Genomic DNA, 19,386 nt, shown 5'->3' with positions numbered 1-19,386 from the left:
TGATACAGTTCCAAGTCAAGAGTTTCTCTGTACCAAACTTACTGTAAGGTCATTTTCCAATTTCATATAAATGTCATCTACAAAAATGGACTTCTGAATTTTGTACAAATATTTTGAAATGTTTGGATAAAATGTACCAAAAATTGACAAAAGTATTGAAATTGTTTTAATTTCTTGTTTCCAAATGATAACTTCCATCCACCTTTACTTTATCATTTCTTCTTTACTTATTTAAGAGATGGAGTCTCTTTTTTTCTTCAAGTTGGATTTGGTGGTACAGACATGTACTATGACCATTATGGAGACTGGGACAGGAGGATCATGAGTTCCAGGGTACACTGGGCTAAATTTAATATATATAAATCAAAAATTATATCTATATTCATATTTATATGGGGAGAGGGTAAGAGGGAGGAGAAGGGAGGGAGGGAGGAAGGCAAGGGGATGGAGATATTGAGAGAGGGTGAGAGAGACTGAAAGAGACTGAGAGAGTAGGGAAACTGTGTTGACCAGACTGGTCCCATTCACTGGGCTCAAGAGATCCTCCTGTGTCAGGTTCCTGAACAACTGGGATGGTGTGTACCAGGTTTCTTCCTATCATAAAGAAGGCACTAAATCCAGGTAAGGTTATCAGAAAGCACTGATTAATGGCTTCATGTAGTTTAAATACATGGTAAGTAACATCATGTGTCAGGAACTTTGCTTCTGTTCTTTGTGTAGACAGAAAATGGAAGCAAATATGACAAAAAGTTTTGGTTTCTGAATAAACTGGCATAGAAACAAAGGGGAATCTTTCTAAATAGGTTTTCTAAACTTTGGCAAGGACATAGACTATAAGTTCAAACACAAGCTCTAAACATTCACAGTGATCGTGTATCATGAAAAGCTCAATGAGCACACTATGGAAAACCAAATGTTTACACACCCCAAGCATCTCATGGGAAAGTGATACACAGCTAAAATCCCAACTCTCAAGAGGTGGGGAAAGAAGATTGACATTTGAGGCCTGCTTGAACACAAGAGACCTATCTCAAAACAACCTGACAACAAAAGAAATTACTGTCAATTTTTCCGTGGCAACTGACAAAACTGGTAATAAGGGTCAAGAATGGAGACATGTTTTAAGCAGCTCTACTCTAAGCAGGCATTGGAAGTTCTCACCTGCTTCAACTTCAAGTTGGGATCATAATAGGCACATAGGACCAAGTAAGGGTTATATTTCAAAGGCCACATCAATGAAAATCACTTCTGTTATATAATGCTTGATGACTTGGCCATGTTTAGTATAAATTTTAACTTTTTTCTTTCTCTTTCATCTGTCTTTATATGACCTCCATAGCAGTAGAAGAAAGGTAGCTGAAGTGAAGTTTTTGAGTTTCCATCAACCCTTTTAGAGCTAAATCATTTCAGACAAAACAGTAAGTTAAGAAGAATTAAGGACTTCTGATTTGGGAGTGGGGACATCATCCTGCTTTGTAGTTGGATGACAGAAGTTTAGTACCTCAAACTATTCTGATTTATTTGCTGTTGCTGCTGACTTTGACTAATGGTAGGCTGCTGTCTTGTGCCTTCAGTGAGATTTCCTATTTAGCAACTATAATCTGAAAAGGCCAGAGGAGATTAGGAGAATGATGGGTCTTTCTACAAAAGTCAGTGTTCACTTTCCATACAACCCAGGAGAAACTAATACACAGAGTCTCATGTCCATCTTTAACTCCCACACAGGGTTCTGCTCTTCTATCCATTGCCACATGTGAGTATTGCTTAAGTATAAGAGCACTGCCTTATAGCAGTGAGAGTATGAAATGAAATGCCATGTTGATGTCCTGGAGCTCCCTGCCTTCCAACAGAAAGGAAATTACAGGAATATAGATCTCCAGGAAGATGACCTGCCCTGTAGTTCTGGATGGTTTAAGAATGTCATGCCCCCTCTCATACATTTATTTATTTTTATTTTCACTTTGGAGGCTTTAGAAACTGTTTTCTATGTTTTTATATGCCAGACCATATACAAGAACATAAACCCCATGAGCAAAGCTAAAATTTGTTTCACTTTTCTTATCTATACCATTACCTACAATTTTTGTCTATACCATTAATTATAACAGCAAAACTTATAATTGCAATTACTTACAATTTTTTACAGTCCAGGCAACTACACTTTGCATCTTATGAGGTTCTGAGCTAAAGATCATGTTGACTGTAGTTCTACCCTGGACACTGCCTCATTCCTGTGACAATAGATGAGTAGACGGCTGTGAAGCTAAGCCATCACTGACACATCAGAAAGTGGGTCAGATCCTGAGCCACAGCAAACTTCTAGTTTCCTGGCTTTGTTCCTATGTCTGACCTTGACATCAATGTATATACATGTGCAAGTGAGATACATATATACATAATCCTCAATAATCTAAACTTTCTAGTATGATGTCATTGGGTACATCAACATAATATCCTTGTAGTCACATACCTTTTAAGACAAAATCAGAGGGGAAAGAAATGACAAAATTAATAAAAACATATCACTTAAGTGACTATTATTAAACCAGAGGCACTAGATTGCCTTTCAGATATGAATAGTATACTTACTGAAATCAATGAATTTGATATTCTTCATGTATATATGTAGACAAATGTGCACGTGGGTACAGTATAACATGAAGAAGAGGACAAGAAAGGATAAACATATGGCGATAAGTAAAGACCTAATGCAGCTTAAGGACAGAAACTAGGAAACCACTGTGATATAAGGCTAATTGTTCTAGCTCTAGTTCTGGCATACTTTTTTTCTCCTTTGGTTTTGGTGGTGGATAAGTACAGAAAATATATTGGGAACTAAAAGTGTAAAACTGAACATGAAGTTTCACAGCTTCAGTTCTAAATGTAATTCTAACTGCATAAAGTCCATTAAGTTGTATATGCTTTGGGTCACGTTAATTTTGATGTGTGATGTTTTTATTTCCAAGGTTTATTTTTAATAAAAAGTTTATTTAATATTAGCTGTTAAATCACAATATATTTACAACATTCTACTTCCATAGAGACATTTTTTAAAGCCATAATCTGACGCAAGACACTCTATGCTAACTCCCTAAAAATAATGGAGGAATTGTGATAATTCTTATACTTAGCATGCTAATCAAAATGACTGCATTTCAAAGGTCTGTGTTCACAGTCCTAAAATTGGCCAATTTATCCCTTAAGAAGGATCACAATTATGAGTATATTGTAGTATTTGCTATGTGAATATGAATATATAGACAAGACTGCATGTACACATGGGTACATACATGTATTTGTAAAATTTTCTCTGTCACCATACAAATCGTATTTGAAGAAACAGTAGTTTCTCTCATAAAAATTTTATTCCATTGTCCAATACATTTAAAAGTTTTCTTAAGCTACATAAAGTACAAAGTTTGCAAACAAGAAGTCACTCCAATTCATCCTGAACCCCAGGTGAACCTCTGGTTGGGGCCCTGAGTTTCCCCTGTGGTCATCTCTGGCCACCCCACTGAGAACTGCCTGGGCTGTGGCTCAATGTAGACAGGGTGTAGAAAGAAGAGGCACTGAGAAGGTCATGGCTGGCTGAGCACACTGCTGAGATCAGAGAGACCATACCTCATTTTGCTCACCAAGCCTTGCCAAGAGTAACACTATTTAACTGCAGGTACTCACAATCCAGCAGGCATGTTTAAAAGAATCCCAGGCTTGAAAGAGGACAATTCACATTATGCATTTTTTAGGAGGGGTACTATCTTTTGGCAAGCACTTATAAACATGTGCTTAAAGTGCTGTTCAAAGAATTTTGCTATCTTCATCAAATTTTCAGTGCATTTCCACAGATAGATAACTTAAATTCATAAACCCTTGCTTAAGAGTTTCTTAACTTTGGTATTGTTGACCTCGGGGCCAGATAACTCCTTTTAGGGGACTATCCTGTACATCCTTTAGGTTTTATACCTTCAGCTGAGACAACCAAGGATTCTACAAAGTTGCCATATTCTCCAAGGAGACGAAATCACCACCTTAGTCAAACAGAAGATCCCTGACAAATAAATTCCAAGCAGTCAAAACAAGTTTGCATATAAAAGCAACCTCAACCACAGATATGCTGTCATTTCAAGTCATTCCATTCATTTTATGCACTAATCAAGCTCTTAGAGAGCTGATGAATATGGCATCTTAAAATTATGACTGTACAAGGGTGAATTTTCATCTCTAAATTAGTGTGACTCCTAGTCTGGCTCTGTGAGGGGGTGGCAGCTGACAGCACACATTTGGAAACCATCCATTTCAAGTCTGGAGACTGGCTGAGACCACCAAGAGGGAAGTGAACAATAAAACAAATTGTCCACAAACCAAGTTCATTGACACTGACCCATTTAAGGTCAGACAGAGGAGGAAGAAAGTCTACAAATCCTGTGTCCAGGGAGTGCCCAAGAAGCTTCTATGTAATGAAAAAAACAGATGGTGAAGTGACCACAGGTACAGCAGCCCAAAGGTGACTCAGGCCTGAAGACAAGATAGAGAGGTCTGGGATGTGACCAGGAGAGCCTGCTTAGTTAATGTTCAAGGTCCTGGGTTCCATCCCCAATATCCACTGTGTGGGGATGGGGAAAGAATAGCAGTCTATAATGAAATATCTCAGAGACAATAAGCATAGGCAGACAGTTTCCTGAAAGCTTTTTCTGCAAGGCAGGAAAGTGGGTGATGGTTTTCAGAAAGGGAGAAAAAGTAACATGCTTGCATGCTGAAAGGGAAGACCTAGTGATGAGGAAGAAACTGAACTGGACAAACTGAAAACCCTTGGCATCAGAGAGTCAAGAAGGGAGCTGGGAGAGAAGGAAGGCTCTGTGGACAGTTCATTTCTGGGCACCTAAACAGGCAGAGAGAATAACACATGCAGGTGTGCTCTGCACAAATGATGACTGAAGGCTTCTAGTTGCTCTTCAAGTCTCAAACACTCCCTTTCCCTATTACAGGATTTCTCTGCATTGTGACTGCTGCACTTCTCAACCCCTCTTAATTAAGCAGCTCTTCTGTATACCTTCTAGTAGGCCACAATCAGAGCAGTTAACTAGTTTACATATTGCACCTCAGGGCATTATTGTACTCTTTCCCTTTTTTTTTTTTTTTTTTTTTTTTTTTGGTTTTTCAAGACAGGGTTTCTCTGTGTAGCTTTGCGCCTTTCCTGGAACTCGCTTTGGAGACCAGGCTGGCCTCGAACTCACAGAGATCCGCCTGCCTCTGCCTCCCGAGTGCTGGGATTAAAGGCGTGCGCCACCACCGCCAGGCCGGCCTCTTTCCCTTTTTGCCTAGCACTGGGGGGTTGGCTTGACTCTATCAATCTGACTGTACCAAATTTTATTCCAGAGGGAAAGCCTACTTGTGTTGGCCTAAAGAATCCTCTCTCCTGCTATGTGCCTAAGAGAGCAGCTGCAGCCAAGGCAAGACCTGTATGAACTTTCCTTGGGTCTTTCTCAAAGAGCATTAAAAGAAACCATTTCCTTCTGCAGTGAAGAATACGAAGGTGTTGGTGACCCTAGCTTTGGCTTCATAGAAACAGACTGCTTGGAAAAATTGAAGCCAGGATTAAACACACAAACACACACACGTGCACACGTGCATGCAAACAAAGACATAAGAACAACAACCCAGCAGACAACACTCAAGTTTCTGGCTCTAGCTAACCTTAATGCCATTGTTACACTTGAAAAACATCCACACAAGCCGGGCAGTGGTGTTGCACGCCTTTAATCCCAGCACTCAGGAGGCAGAGCCATGAGGATCTCTGTGAGTTCAAGGTCAGCCTGGTCTACAGAGCGAGATCCAGAACAGGCACCAAAACTACACAGGGAAACCCTGTCTCGAAAAACCAAAAAAAAAGTCCATATAAACCTGTTTGTCTATACTTAGTTATTTTCCATAAACCTAACATGAGTTTTTGTATTTCTAAAGCCAGAGTCTTAGAAAAATCATAAGTCTAAACTTGAGGGGCAATTCCATCTGGCCCAAACCTTGAACATTTTTCCTTTTGGGATTCCTGCCATTGCTATTAGGTGCTGTTCTTGCCCCTGCATTTCTTTCTTCTAAATCACTACTAAAAATTCGTATTTTCTAAATATAAATTCAGCTATAATACTCTTTCTTGAGTGGTCACAGAGGCCAGAATAGTCCCATGTGATCTGTTACCTGTCACCTCCTCAGTGTCTCCTCCTTATCATGTGCCCCTTTAACAGCTGTGCCAAGTGGCACAGATATGCCAGCCATGTCTTTGTTTGCAGACCTCTTAGCAAGAAAAAGTCTCTCCTCTTCTAGACATGCCCTTCTATTGGCAGGAAAATTTATGTTCACACTGTGTCCCTTACTGCTGGACACTCCAGCTGTCATCTCTGTGGGTATCCCGAGCTCTCCCGTCCTCACTGTGTCCCTTACTGCTGGACACTGCAGTTATCATCTCTGTGGGTATCCCAAGCTCCCCCATCCACACTGTGCCCCTTACTGCTGGACACTCCAGCTGTCATCTCTGTGGGTATCCCGAGCTCTCCCGTCCTCACTGTACCCCTTACTGCTGGACACTGCAGTTATCATCTCTGTGGGTATCCCGAGCTCTCCCACAAGGGGTAGAGCTGCTTCTGCTTTGTCCTCCTCAGCCATTGCAAAGATTACATGCTCTTAATATATACCACCAAGCTTTAGTTTTCTTGTACCAACTACAAATTTTTAATGACAACTATTATATCTGTCACTTTTAAGGGTGTTTGGCATGGTTCCCAACACATGATAGATGTAAAGATAGATCTTTAGGAAGGAGAGAAATTCAGGAGAGGATTCAGAGCTATTGAGTGGTTTAAATAGCAACAAATCTCTTTATAAAAACAACATACAATGTGCCTGATTATTTCTTCTGAGAAAGTTCCAAATTAATCAGGCATGCTTAAACTCTGAATGGGATATGCTTGTTTCTCAAGGCCATGCACACTAACACATCAAGGGACGGCCACTGATGTCAGGTAATGACAAAGAAATTACCTGGCTATACCAGGCAGCCTGTGTCCATATTGAACACATGTAAATTTACTGTCTGCCTTCCTATGTGTGGAGATCATACACAAGACCTTGCTCCCCACTGGAAGAACTTGGGACAACCTAAAAAAGGAATACTTCTTCATAAGCACATTAAATATACCTAGGAGTCGAAAGCTCCTGGGATTAATACAGAGATACAAATATCTTGTGAATCAACTCTTTTTTTTTTTTTCAGGAATGACATTAGCATTAAACAACTTACCACATATCATTATATATTTGAGGTTTATTTTAGAATTCATACAGCTATTTCACAGAATGACAGTGTTTATATATTTAGCTGACAGTGCTCAAACTTAAAACTCTTTGGCTAAAATTTTATATCAGCTTCCATCCCAGTTCAGAAGTGTAGTGACATTTAAGAAGTAAAGCAGGGCCACTTTATGTGAATTTCATGTTCAAAGTAACTCTAAAAAACCAGCATTGGCTTACAGCCATCCCAGCATGAAGACTGCAAAGTAAGAAAATCTTCAAAAGGCCTTTGATTCAAATTTCTCATCTGATAGGAAATTAGGACAAATGTCTATAAAATGAGCAACTGTGTCTCCTTCCACAATAATCTTACTTAGCTCTTTTGATATGGTTTTATTGTTCTTTCCTGTCACAGAGAAGCAAATGCATGCAAAATCCTGAAGTCAAATGAGTACAGAGGGCAGGTTTTCTCCCAAGGAAAGCAAGCAACATTGTATCCTCTGTAGTCACTGTTGCTAATAAGTTTACTCAGACCTTGAGTTTTTAAGAGGGCGTGGTTCTACCAGCAAGAATGATTAGAAATAAAGGCTGACCACTAAGTATTATGCATGGGTCAGTAAATTGTTCATATGGAATGTGTGTGTGTGTGTGTGTGTGTGTGTGTGTGTGTTTGTGTTGTGTCTGTATGTGTGTGTGTAAATGATCAGAGAACAAAAGCAAGAGGAAGGGAATTTTTGATATTCCTACTTATCACATAGTCTTTTTCTTACAAGATCATCTACTCCTTCTTGAGGTACCCATTCCTTTGGGCTTCCTATTCAAAGTTCTAAGGAGAGAGGAATGTACAGGATGATACAAACGAGTATGGCCAAAGCAGTAGCAGGAGCTGTAACAAGTGACTAGAAGGGAAGGCTTAAGGAGGAAACAAAACTAAAAGAATAAAACAAAAGCATCTGTAAATGGTTTTAGGACAACCCACCATTATGCTCTGCAATGGTTTGAATGCAAACCATCACACACCTCCTGTGGTAAACACTTGATTTCCAGCTGCTGGTGCTGTTTTGGGAGGTGGTGGGGACTTTGGGAGGTAGAGACTAGCTGGAAGAAGTAGGTCACTGAGGCTGTGTCCCTAGTGGCTCTATCTTGTCCTGCCCCTTTCCCATCTGCTGTCTGCCTTTCCTTCCACATACTTGTGCCTGAAGCCAAAGCACACAGGACAAGCAACCATGAACTGAATGCCCAAAATAATGAACCAAAATAAATCTTTTCCTTTAAATTGTTGCCTCAGGTATTTTAGTCACAGAAATAAGAAAGCTAACTAATACGGAACATAACACACAAGAAAACAAATGTCCCCCTCCCTCCTTCTTAACAATTTTGTGAACCTAGCACTGAATTTTAGAGTCTGAACACAACTCTTCCAGCTGGTACTTGATTTGCATGAAAGCTATATCTGTGATTTGATAGTCATCAAATCAGAATAAACACTACTAAGAAAATCACAAGAAAGCAGATTTGGTAATCACATAAATTTATGATTTAAAGAGTTCTAGAAGATTAAAAGATCTACTTGGAGATATCATTGAGATACTTAGGATAGTCTCTACAAAGCAAGTACCATGAGACAAAAGCTTTTGACCACTGACAGATAAACCTAGCCCTTTGATAGCTTAAGCCTAGTTCCTATGTCAACTATGTAACAAAATTGAGGTGAAAGATTGATTTGCTTCTATACTTACTTTTTAACTAATGTTAATTAGTGAAAATTACTATGGGATAATGCTTTTGTACACTGGTTTAATAAAATGCTGATTGGCCAGTAGCCAGGTAGGAAGTATAGGCGGGATCAACAGATAAGGAGAATTCTGGGAAGAGGAAGGCTGAGTTAGGAGACGCCAGCCCACCATCCAGGGAGTGGCATGTAATGGCACACAGGTAAAACCATGGAACACATGGCAACATCCAGATTAACAGAAATGGGCTGAGTTCAAGACTAGTCAGTGGTAGGCCTTTGCTAATGGCCAAGCAGTTTTAATTAATATAAGCCTCTGTGTGTTTACTTGGGTCTGAGCGGCTGTGGACCCAGTGGGACACAGGAAGACTCTGACTACAGAAAATATGCTAGCACATTTTAAGGTTTGGAAAACCTAAATCGGACAAAAACAGGGAAGCTCACATCAGGAAACAAAATGTAACAGAAGGGACAGGCCACACCTGTACTGTAATTTCTCCCCCTTTCAAATTCATGATCTCTTTAATTATTATTGTTGCATGTATATACATGTGCATGAATGTATATATACATATACATATATATACATATACATATATATATATGTAAACCTACTGAGTTTAGTTAGCATTACTCCTATAACATGCCCAAGGCTGACTGCTTAGATTGGACAACCTAGAAGGGAGGCTTGTCCCTACAGGAAACTTAATACTCCCTCTTTTAGTAGCCACTGGCCACATGTAGCTCTTCATCTAGGGGTGAGACCATGCGGAATTTTCCCCTTCTGTGTTGGCAGTTAGCTGGTGTCATTATGCTTGTGTTGTTCGGACAACATTACTATTGAGAGGTCACCTCCTCAGTGGCACCCCCACAAGTTAGTGATCCTCAGGGATACTCTGTTTTAGCATTTTGGTTCTATTTCAGAATTAAAAAATTCCAACAGGTGGCTGGACAGAGGCTCTAGGATAAAAGATTGTTTTATTATCATAAAACTAATTTAGAATTAAAATAAATTCTTAACATCAAAAAAATTCACCAATCATTAGAATCAGCCCACATGAAGAATATCTACAAAACAATATCTGGAAATTAAATATGCCTCACCCACATGACAGAAGCACAGACCATTTTTTTTAGCATGATATCCATTCACTACTTTCTTACATCTTAGCTATTTAATTACCACTAAAGAAGCTCTCAAAGCTTCATGCTTTGCCCAGGCAAAACAAATTAAACTATTTATTCTATTTATTCCCTTATTCATTTCCCTACTTATTATTCCTACTTATTGGTTTATATTTAATTTATTTTTGTGGTACTTGCTGTGGGATGTTCTGTATGGCAAATGTGTTGCTGATTAGTCAATAAATAAAACACTGATTGGCCATTGGCTAGGCAGGAAGTGTAGGCAGGACAAGGAGGAGAATAAAGCTGGGAAGTGGAAGGCTGAGTCAGAGAGACACTGCCAGCTGCCATGATGAGAAACAGCATATGAAGATGCCGGTAAGCCACAAGCCATGTGGCAAGGTATAGATTTATAGAAATGGATTAATTTAAGCTGTAAGAACAGTTAGCAAGAAGCCTGCCATGGCCATACAGTTTGTAAGCAATATAAGTCTCTGTGTTTACTTGGTCGGGTCTGAGTGGCTGTGGGACTGGCAGGTGAGAGAGATTTGTCCTGACTGTGGGCCAGGCAGAAAAACTCCAGCTACAGGTACTGGTAGTGGAACCTAGGGCCTTGAGCATGATAGGCAAGAACCTACTACTCCAATATATTCCAACCTATATTATTCTGCTTTACTATTATTATATGTTCAGTTGTGAGGAGATAAAAACTGAATCTAGTTCTCTAGGTAGGAAACTAGTAGTGGTCATAGTAATGATAATCTGCTAATAGCTTTACTTACACTATTTCCTTTAATGCCCATAACAACCCTAAGTGAAGTCTATTATCGTCCAATTTCACAGATGAGTAAACCATTAGCTCAAGAGGTTGAGAAATGAATATAAAGTCACTCCTTTAATAAGAGGTAGGGCCTGACTAAATCAGAGCAGGTGACTAGGTCTGTATCTCCACCCGAGGAATTAGAGGGAGGAGGGCTAAGGGAGTGGCTCAGTGGTAGAGCAAGGTTTAGGAATACTTGAAGTCCACGGTGCTATTCTCAGCACCCCAAGAAATGGTAGACAAGGATAAAGTTCCACAGCAAACACTGAAAAGGAAAGCTCAGACTCTAAATTTTGAAAAGAAAATCCAATATGGCATTTTGATTCAAAAGACAATGTAGAATAGCAGTGTACAAGTGAAGGGGGAAATGGGTAAAACAGGGATGAGGGACTCTAGTTAGGGAGAGGGGAGGAGAGAAATACTGAAGGAGTAGGTTTGAGGGTAAAATAACAGTAAGGATTTAAAAGAATCATAAAGAATTATACTATTTACACACACACACACACACACACACACACCTATATATTTTAAATAAAAGTTTCCCATCTAGGTTGACTGCTTCCTCTAAGAGCCACAGACCACGTAATAACAAGAATTAAAAACAATACCAGACATGAGAAGCCCTCTTTTGAGTGATTTGTAATGATTGTTCAAGAGACTCCCAAGCATTATATGCTATTGCTATTGCCGTTGGTTGCCCTACAGAGGTAGAAGGTAAGCCCCTATTGCTGAAGACAGCATGAACTTCAGACACAGAGTCCATAGGCCCCTGAGCTGGAAACGACCTAAAAGCCACTTCCTTGAGGACAGACTTTCATAGCACCAGAAGACACCATACGAGCTTCCAAAGGAAGGAAACAACCAATAGTCCTACCCAGCTATGACACCTATGAACCACAATGATGACCAGCATGGCATAATAATCCTAAAAGTGAAGTAGTGGCAAGCAAACCTTGGCAGTAAGTAATAGCTCTCTAATTGGATTTAAGACCCCTCAATAGGAGGGAAATTATGCCTGGTACTGGAAACCCAGCCAACTACCCAGGGCTAGTGAAGTCATGGATCTTGGAGGAAAATCTGAAGTACTACTTTACTAAACTAGAATAATACCTAACTATATTCTAAATATTTGTCCTTATATCCACAGATAAGAGTAGCTCTCACCCCTCATCAAGGAAACTTCTCTTTGTAACAGACAGCAATCATTAAAGAAAACCACAACCAATCAAAATGCAGAGTTATGGAGCCCAGTCCAAAATGAAACATCTACAACACAACTCTTGCACCTAAGGCTCAGGGATTATTACAAAAGAGAGGACAAAAGATTTTAAGGGCAAGAGGATCCGAGAGTTTTCTGTGAGATTGTGTCTCCTAGAAATATCAAAAGCTACACCCATGAAATCTCACCAACATGGCTATCTAAATATGACTTAGAACAAAAACAGCACCAACATAGATGCTAACATAGGAAGAGGAACACCCATGAGGGGCCTCAATACTACACAAAGAACTACTAAGAACTTTTAAGATTCCTGCTACAAACTACAGACAACAATGCTGAGAGCTGGAGAAAGTCTTCCCCTGGGAAAAACACACCAACTGGTTATCCAAAAACATGTACATAGAAGTAACATTATGTGGACTGAGCAGGTTCTATTTATATATTTAGGAACATACACATACATAACAACAATTAAAGAAAAAGAGGCCACAATTTTGAAAGAGCAAGGGGGGTATAAAATGATGTAATTACCTTATAGTCTCAAAAACAAATTTTAAAAGTCATATAGCTCGTAATTTAAATCATAACCATGGGCCTGAGACACAGTTCCATTGTAGTGTTTCTATTAGCATGTGTAAGGCCCTAGAGTCCATACCCAGCACTGCACAATTAAACAAATGTATATCTACATGCTTCTCAATGGTATATTCAAAAGGCAAAGTGGTTATTTCTTTTTTCTTGATTGTATTTTTCAAATAAAGCTTTGTGTTCTTCACAAATGATTTTCATAGCATCATTAATAAATGTACATGAATGGTTCTAAACAATATTTAGAAACTTCCTAAATGATCTTTCATAGATAGTTTTGGTATCTGTCCATTATTCCTTAATTCTGTTGTATTTTGGTTTTCACTTTCCTAGTTCAAATAAAATTGGCTTATCAGAATCCCCTGTACAAATGGCTTTTACCACAATGAGAGTGATTCTCCAACACCACTTCCATTTTTATCTTTTTAGAATTCATAAATGCCTCCTGACTACACTAATTCCGCAAATCCTGTAGTCATGGATTTTACTGCCTTCATTTCTTACTGTCCTAGTCTTACTCAAGAATAACTAGAATCCTACCGCAGAGCTGAGTCTGACAGAGTTTTACCTTGAAAGCAGAGGAGAAAAGAAACTAACACTCTCCAAGTCATTGCTGAACATAGTAGAAAAGGAACAAATAGAAAAGAAAAGAAAAGAAAAGAACAGAACAGAAAAGAAAAGAAAAGAAAAAGTGAAAGCAAGCAAAGAATGCTCCCATGTACAAGGCATGGTGTTAAGCTTTTTCCTATATCCTCCCTTATTACTTGCACAGTGAACTGAAAAGGGAAATGACCCTCACAATGTCCCTGTCAGGAATGGTCATCCTTTCCATGTGCAAATGAGGAAACTGAGGTCTGAATGAGTAACTTGTCAGAGATAGAACTTTCAAGTAGCCTGAGTAAAACTGCCTGGCCATGCTGCAGAAAGATGTGACATCAGTTAACAGTTTGGTTTCAAACAAATGTTACATATAAATCATGAAACATTATGGAGAAAAACACCTTTGATTCAATTAGACAACCGTATAAATAGCATCTTACTTAGTAGGAGGGAATATTTTGTTTGATGGTAATAACCACTTCCAGTAAAACAAGGATCGCTTCAGAAGCCTTTCATGGCTAAGCAATTATATTGCATCTATCCACAGAGAATAAGATGGGCCAGACAGCACTATAATCCCCAAATGTGCATGTCATCTGTGAACTCACACAATCCACACATACACAATGGCAAATGAGATGATATCATTTTGTACTCCAACCGGAAAGGCAAGGTTAGTAGCCAACAATTAACCACTTGTGAACAGGCAAAATGGTTGTTAAAATCTATTAAAGCCACATGGAACTCCAATAGGAGATTACTTCATCCCCTGATTCCAAATGGGTAGCAATTGTTCCCACTCCACCAGTGAGTTAAGGTTCTGATACTCATCTATAAAAGAAATTACAAAGCACCTTTGATAAAAGCACAAACAAAATATGGAGCTGGTGACACTGGTTTGCTTGTTCCTTGGTATTACTATACCAGTACGACTGTAATTTGCAAATTGTAATTCTGTGGAGTATTCTACTCCACAGTATTATTCACATGAGGAGACAGGGTGCTTTCTAACATTATGCATTGTATTATCTCCCAAAGCATGAAATTGGTCATGAATTCTAAACATTTTGAAGGAAAACTCTCATTTATAGGAAACCTTCCACATTTTATTGCTGTAATTTTGTGTAGTAAATGATACACAAAATATCCTTTAATAACAAATATAGAGAGGTTTTTTTCTTAACAGCTGAAGATAACGGGGGGGGGGGGTCGGGTCTTATGGGTCACCAGGTGGCTAAAGTGAGAGCTCAATCTTGAAAGAGTAGGACAAAGTCGTGAAATTACAACCCTGCTGACTACTTTCCTGAACCTGCTCTGTAATGGATGACTCAAGGTCTCATGGCCAGAAGAGTCTCATATGCAGCTACAGAAACAAGAATGTTAAATACTTGCTATAGCTCCATAAAAGATTTCTACACAGTGAAAGCAGTGTTCAAAGAAAAATAGTATCTTATGTTTTGTATCTTTGTTTGTTTTGAGTCAGGGTCTTGCTATGTAGCCTTTGCTGGTCTGGAACTCACTTTGTAGATCAAGCTCACCTTGAACTCACAGAGATCTGCCTGCCTCTGCCTCTAGAGGGCTGAGACTAAAGGCATCCAACTGTATACTATTATAAATGACATTCATATAGTTTCTCCAAGAACATTTTTTTAAGTGAAGCTATAGGGCATTGGTTTCTTATGTTCAATTCAACTGGTATTTTAATGGGTGGTTTTGCTGCCTTTTTTTTTGCTATGACAGACTCTCTTATGTACTTTAGGATGTTCTGCAGAGTTGCCATCATCTACTTCTTTAGCAAGTATCAGGCAGTTGTGACAATCTGAAGTACCTCCAGACACTGGACATGTTCTCCTAGGGGACAAAGTCACTCTCCCAACCTCTCACTCCCCTAGACTCACCAACAGTATGAAACTGATCTTTAAAGCTAAAAATAACCAATACATTTTAGAACAGAACAAAGAGGAAATTATTTTAAGATTTATTATAACTTATGTAATTAATTTTGTACCAGAATGGCAGCTTAAAAATTCTGAAGATTAATTTATGATAATAGACGTTTTACAAAACAGATACTTAAGACTATACTTTCAGGGATCATTTCTATAGTTCGTTACAAAACAGATACTTGGCAACTAAACAAATGCTCAAGACTACCACTAAAAGCCACAAGTTCACGAACCTTAAAATGTCACTGAGGTGAATACTGTGTTTAGACAGATATATATGATTTCTTATGAAGCCCATATTTAGAGGAATGTGCTATATCATCTAAAAATGGCTCAAAATCCAAACAGTGGCAGCACACCATCCATTTGTGGGTAGTCCTAAACTGCTAATTATCTTAAGTACTTTATAAACTGAGTATTGCCTCATGATTCCTAATGCATTTTATTAGTTTTATTTCTTTTATTGATACTCTAGGCATTTGTTTAACATCACATTTTTATTTTATTAAAATAATGCTTTATGGGCTGGAGAGATGGTCCCATCGTTGAGAGTGGTTAAGTTTTAGTTCCTAGAATCCACATAGTGGCTCACAAGCATATGTAGTTCCAGTTCCAGAGAAACACGCTCTTCTGAACTCTGAGGGCACCAGGAATGCAAAGCTGCAGGCCAATGACAGACTGTCTCAAACAAAAGGTGGGAGGTGCTTGAGGACCAACAACCAGTTATATGCTTGACTTCCACACATGTGCCACGCACACATATACTCTCTTGTAAGCATGCATACATACATTCACATAGATTTTTTAATTTTTTTACATACAGATTCCATTCCTAAACAAGATTCATATGGCTCTCCTCTTCCAGGATCATTTTCAGCCTCAGTTGACATTTTTTAGATTTATGACTTTAGTTCTTTCATTCATGAAAAAACAGGACGGATGATCTGTAAATGTCTTTCTCCCATAAATTCTGAGAGTATTTTGGGAGAGCTGTCTATTTCCTAGTTCTTTCAAAAGAGTTATTATGTAATTTTAGTTATAAAAGTTAGAAAAATAGAAGTATACAAGAATCTTCCCATATATATATATATATATATATATATATATATGTTTAACATACATAAAATATATATATGTTAGCCAAAGTAGCCAAAATATCTCCAAAAGAACTCTTTGAGTGTTAAAACACAAATCAGTGATTCCTAAGTCAGCTAGTGGGTATAGTATTTTTCACTGTTCTAGTACTTGCTGATAAAGATGATGATGGAAACCAAACTACTGATTCCTCAGTTCAGTAAACATAAGTGATGAAATACACAATACAATGAGCACAAAGCCCCTTTTGGTGGTACACTCTAGGCTTCAGCAATTTAGGGAAGTTCTAGAGAAACCAAGGAACTCTAAAGAAAGACACAATTGCTATCATCTTTAAAGATGACAACCAGAGAAGAAAGCTGTGTTACCCGTGTCATACATAATTGTTCTAACAGACATGGAAGGGGAATGAAAAACTTAAACTTTCTGAGAACAGAGAATGTTTTACCATAACTGAGCAAATGTCCTATTGTTGGTTTCTGTAAAACTAGAACCCAAGAACACATGCATGCTAGCTAGGCAGGTGCTCTGCCATTGAGCTACACTCCTAGCTCCAAATGCTCTGTTCTTTTTCGTTTTCTTTTTTTTTTAATTAAGAGATTTTCTATTTGTTTTACATATCAACCATGGATTCTCCTGTCCTCCCTCCTCCCATCCCCCATCCTTCTCCCCCAATGCACCCCCCATTCCCACCTCCTCCAAGGTAAGGTCTCCCCTGGCAAATCAGCAGAGCCTGGTACATTCAACTGAGGCAGGTCCAAGCCCCTCCTCCCTGCACTAAGGCTGAGCAAAGTGTCTTAGCATAGGCACTAGGTTCCAAAAAGCGGGCTCATGCACTAAGGACAGGTCCCAGGCTCACTGCCTGGGGGCCCTCTAAACAGTTCAAGCTAAACAACTGTCTCACTTATCCAGAGGGCCTAGTCCAGTACTATAGGAGCTCGTCAGCTATTGGTCCACAGTTCTATGTTTCCACTAGTTTCCAAATGCCCTGTTCTTAAGCATTTATAGTATAGAAAGAGTGGGAGGAGAATAGAAGAAGCATGCCATCCACATGGAACCTAATTTTTACTCAGGCCAGGCATGTCTTGGGATGAAGTAAATCACTGTTAGGCATTAGGTACATAAACTGCAACTTCACCTCCTCAGTCTACTGTCTTCTCTAGAAGCAGCTACCACTACTATGCCCAGACTTTCCTACTGATAAAAGACTGTGAGTCAGCATAAGAAACATATCCTCATCAAACAGCTGAACTGAAATATACTTCCCACATCTTACAGAACTGATGTCTCCAGATTAGGAGCCTAGTCTAGCCACGCTGAACAGTGGGCAATGTTTACTAGGCACACTCCTGGCCTAACCAAACTTTTCCCAGACTGGACCCTGGCCAGTCTTACTGAAGACTCAGCCACTCCTTAACTGCAGGAAATCCAAGCCTCTAATTCTACAGTTACCTTGAAAACAAAAACAAAGAGCATTCAATATCACATTAATTTCACCCTTTAATTATGATAGTATAATCACCTATGAGTTAGGAAATCAAGTTTAGCTTAATCATTTAATTTTTCAACCTTTTGAACTTGGATGTAGGATATATTTGGTTTCAGTTTCTCCCTCATGTTAACATAAATACATTTTATTTTATTTGGAATAAATTTCTGTTAATATTATTTATAAATCGACAAATTTGTAATCATGACATGCCAAAGTATTTTGCAGATGTATCAATTAAAGTATAGTGGACTGATTGCAAGACATAGGTCACAAATTTTTATTTTACCTTCTAATGCAATGAATAATAAAAGCAAATGTAAATATTATTGCTAGATTTAAAAAGTAGACTTCATTATAATGTTTTAATTTGCAGATTAGTCTCAAATATAAGAGTAATTTGCAGATATGGTGGAACACACCTGTAATTCTAGCACTTGGAAGGCCGAGCAGAAAAATCTCATATTTGAAATCACCATGGGCCATATGGTGAATTGAGACCAGGTAGAGATTGCTGATGGTGATGGAGCCAAGGGTAAATAGTGTATTTGAAAAAAAATTCAAGTGTCATTATGTATGAGATACTTTAATAAAGCAAAGAATCTTTTCATATTTTCCTCATGCTTTAGCCTATATCAATAATATCCTTATGGCATCAAAGTTTTACTAACTCTAGCTATTCAAAGAAATCTAAGAATAAAGATAAAATTTTGCATATCAATTTTCTTCTAGAAATTAAATAGCTTAGATAATAAACAATCCTTTTCTCCAAAGAATAAGGAAGTTTGCATCTCCAGAAGAAAGGGGGTCACTGCAGCCATACCCATGGCAAAGGGTATGCTGTATTAATGCAAATGTAATATATAGAGATGCATATTTACACTGCAAGAAGAAGGTTGATACAAGATTTCAAGTGTGATAAAATCATGTGAGAGGGAAAAGTTTTTCAAATATATGAACACACTTGCATAATTTATGAAATAAATTAAGGAATAGTATATTTATTTTAAAAATTGGATACTTATTAATAAGAATACCCCATTAATATTTATATCAGTATATAGCACATAGTAAGAATTGGTCACAGAACAAGCTAATACATTTTCATGTCTTATGGACCTACAATGCTAAGATCTTACCCATTACTCATTGGCTTGTAGTAGGTGCTAAAGTGTCTACATTTTATACGAGCAACATAAACACACTTGTTCCTAATGGAAAGAGCTGGTAGATCACTGAGTTTATTCCCTAGCAATTATTTCCAACTATTTGTCTTATATAAACACCAATGATTCTGTCTCTAGATTTATAATAAAGTTCTCACAACACAAATGTGTTTTTAAATACAGCACTAAAAAAAAGAAAACAAATCCAGAAAGCTGAGATGGAGAAGAGACATATAATGAAATTAGAATGAGACAATGTCAAAACTTAGGAGGTGGCTGCTACAGTAGGCAGGTCTTGGTCAGCTAAAAGCTTGTTTGG

The 19,386-nt window shown here is 38.3% G+C and overlaps 1 protein-coding gene across 1 annotated transcript in view; it reads right to left on the bottom strand.

Annotated features, from left to right (window-relative positions):
• Positions 1-19,386, bottom strand: part of Gmds (GDP-mannose 4,6-dehydratase) — a 584,865-nt gene that overhangs the window by 299,800 nt on the left and 265,679 nt on the right. The gene's annotated exons all lie outside the window — the stretch shown is intronic.

This window comes from Peromyscus eremicus, chromosome 5, assembly GCF_949786415.1.
Source record: "Peromyscus eremicus chromosome 5, PerEre_H2_v1, whole genome shotgun sequence".
NCBI lineage: Eukaryota > Metazoa > Chordata > Mammalia > Rodentia > Cricetidae > Peromyscus > Peromyscus eremicus.
The sequence above is the reverse complement of the archived record's forward strand: the minus strand, read 5'-3'. Positions and strand labels throughout refer to the sequence as shown.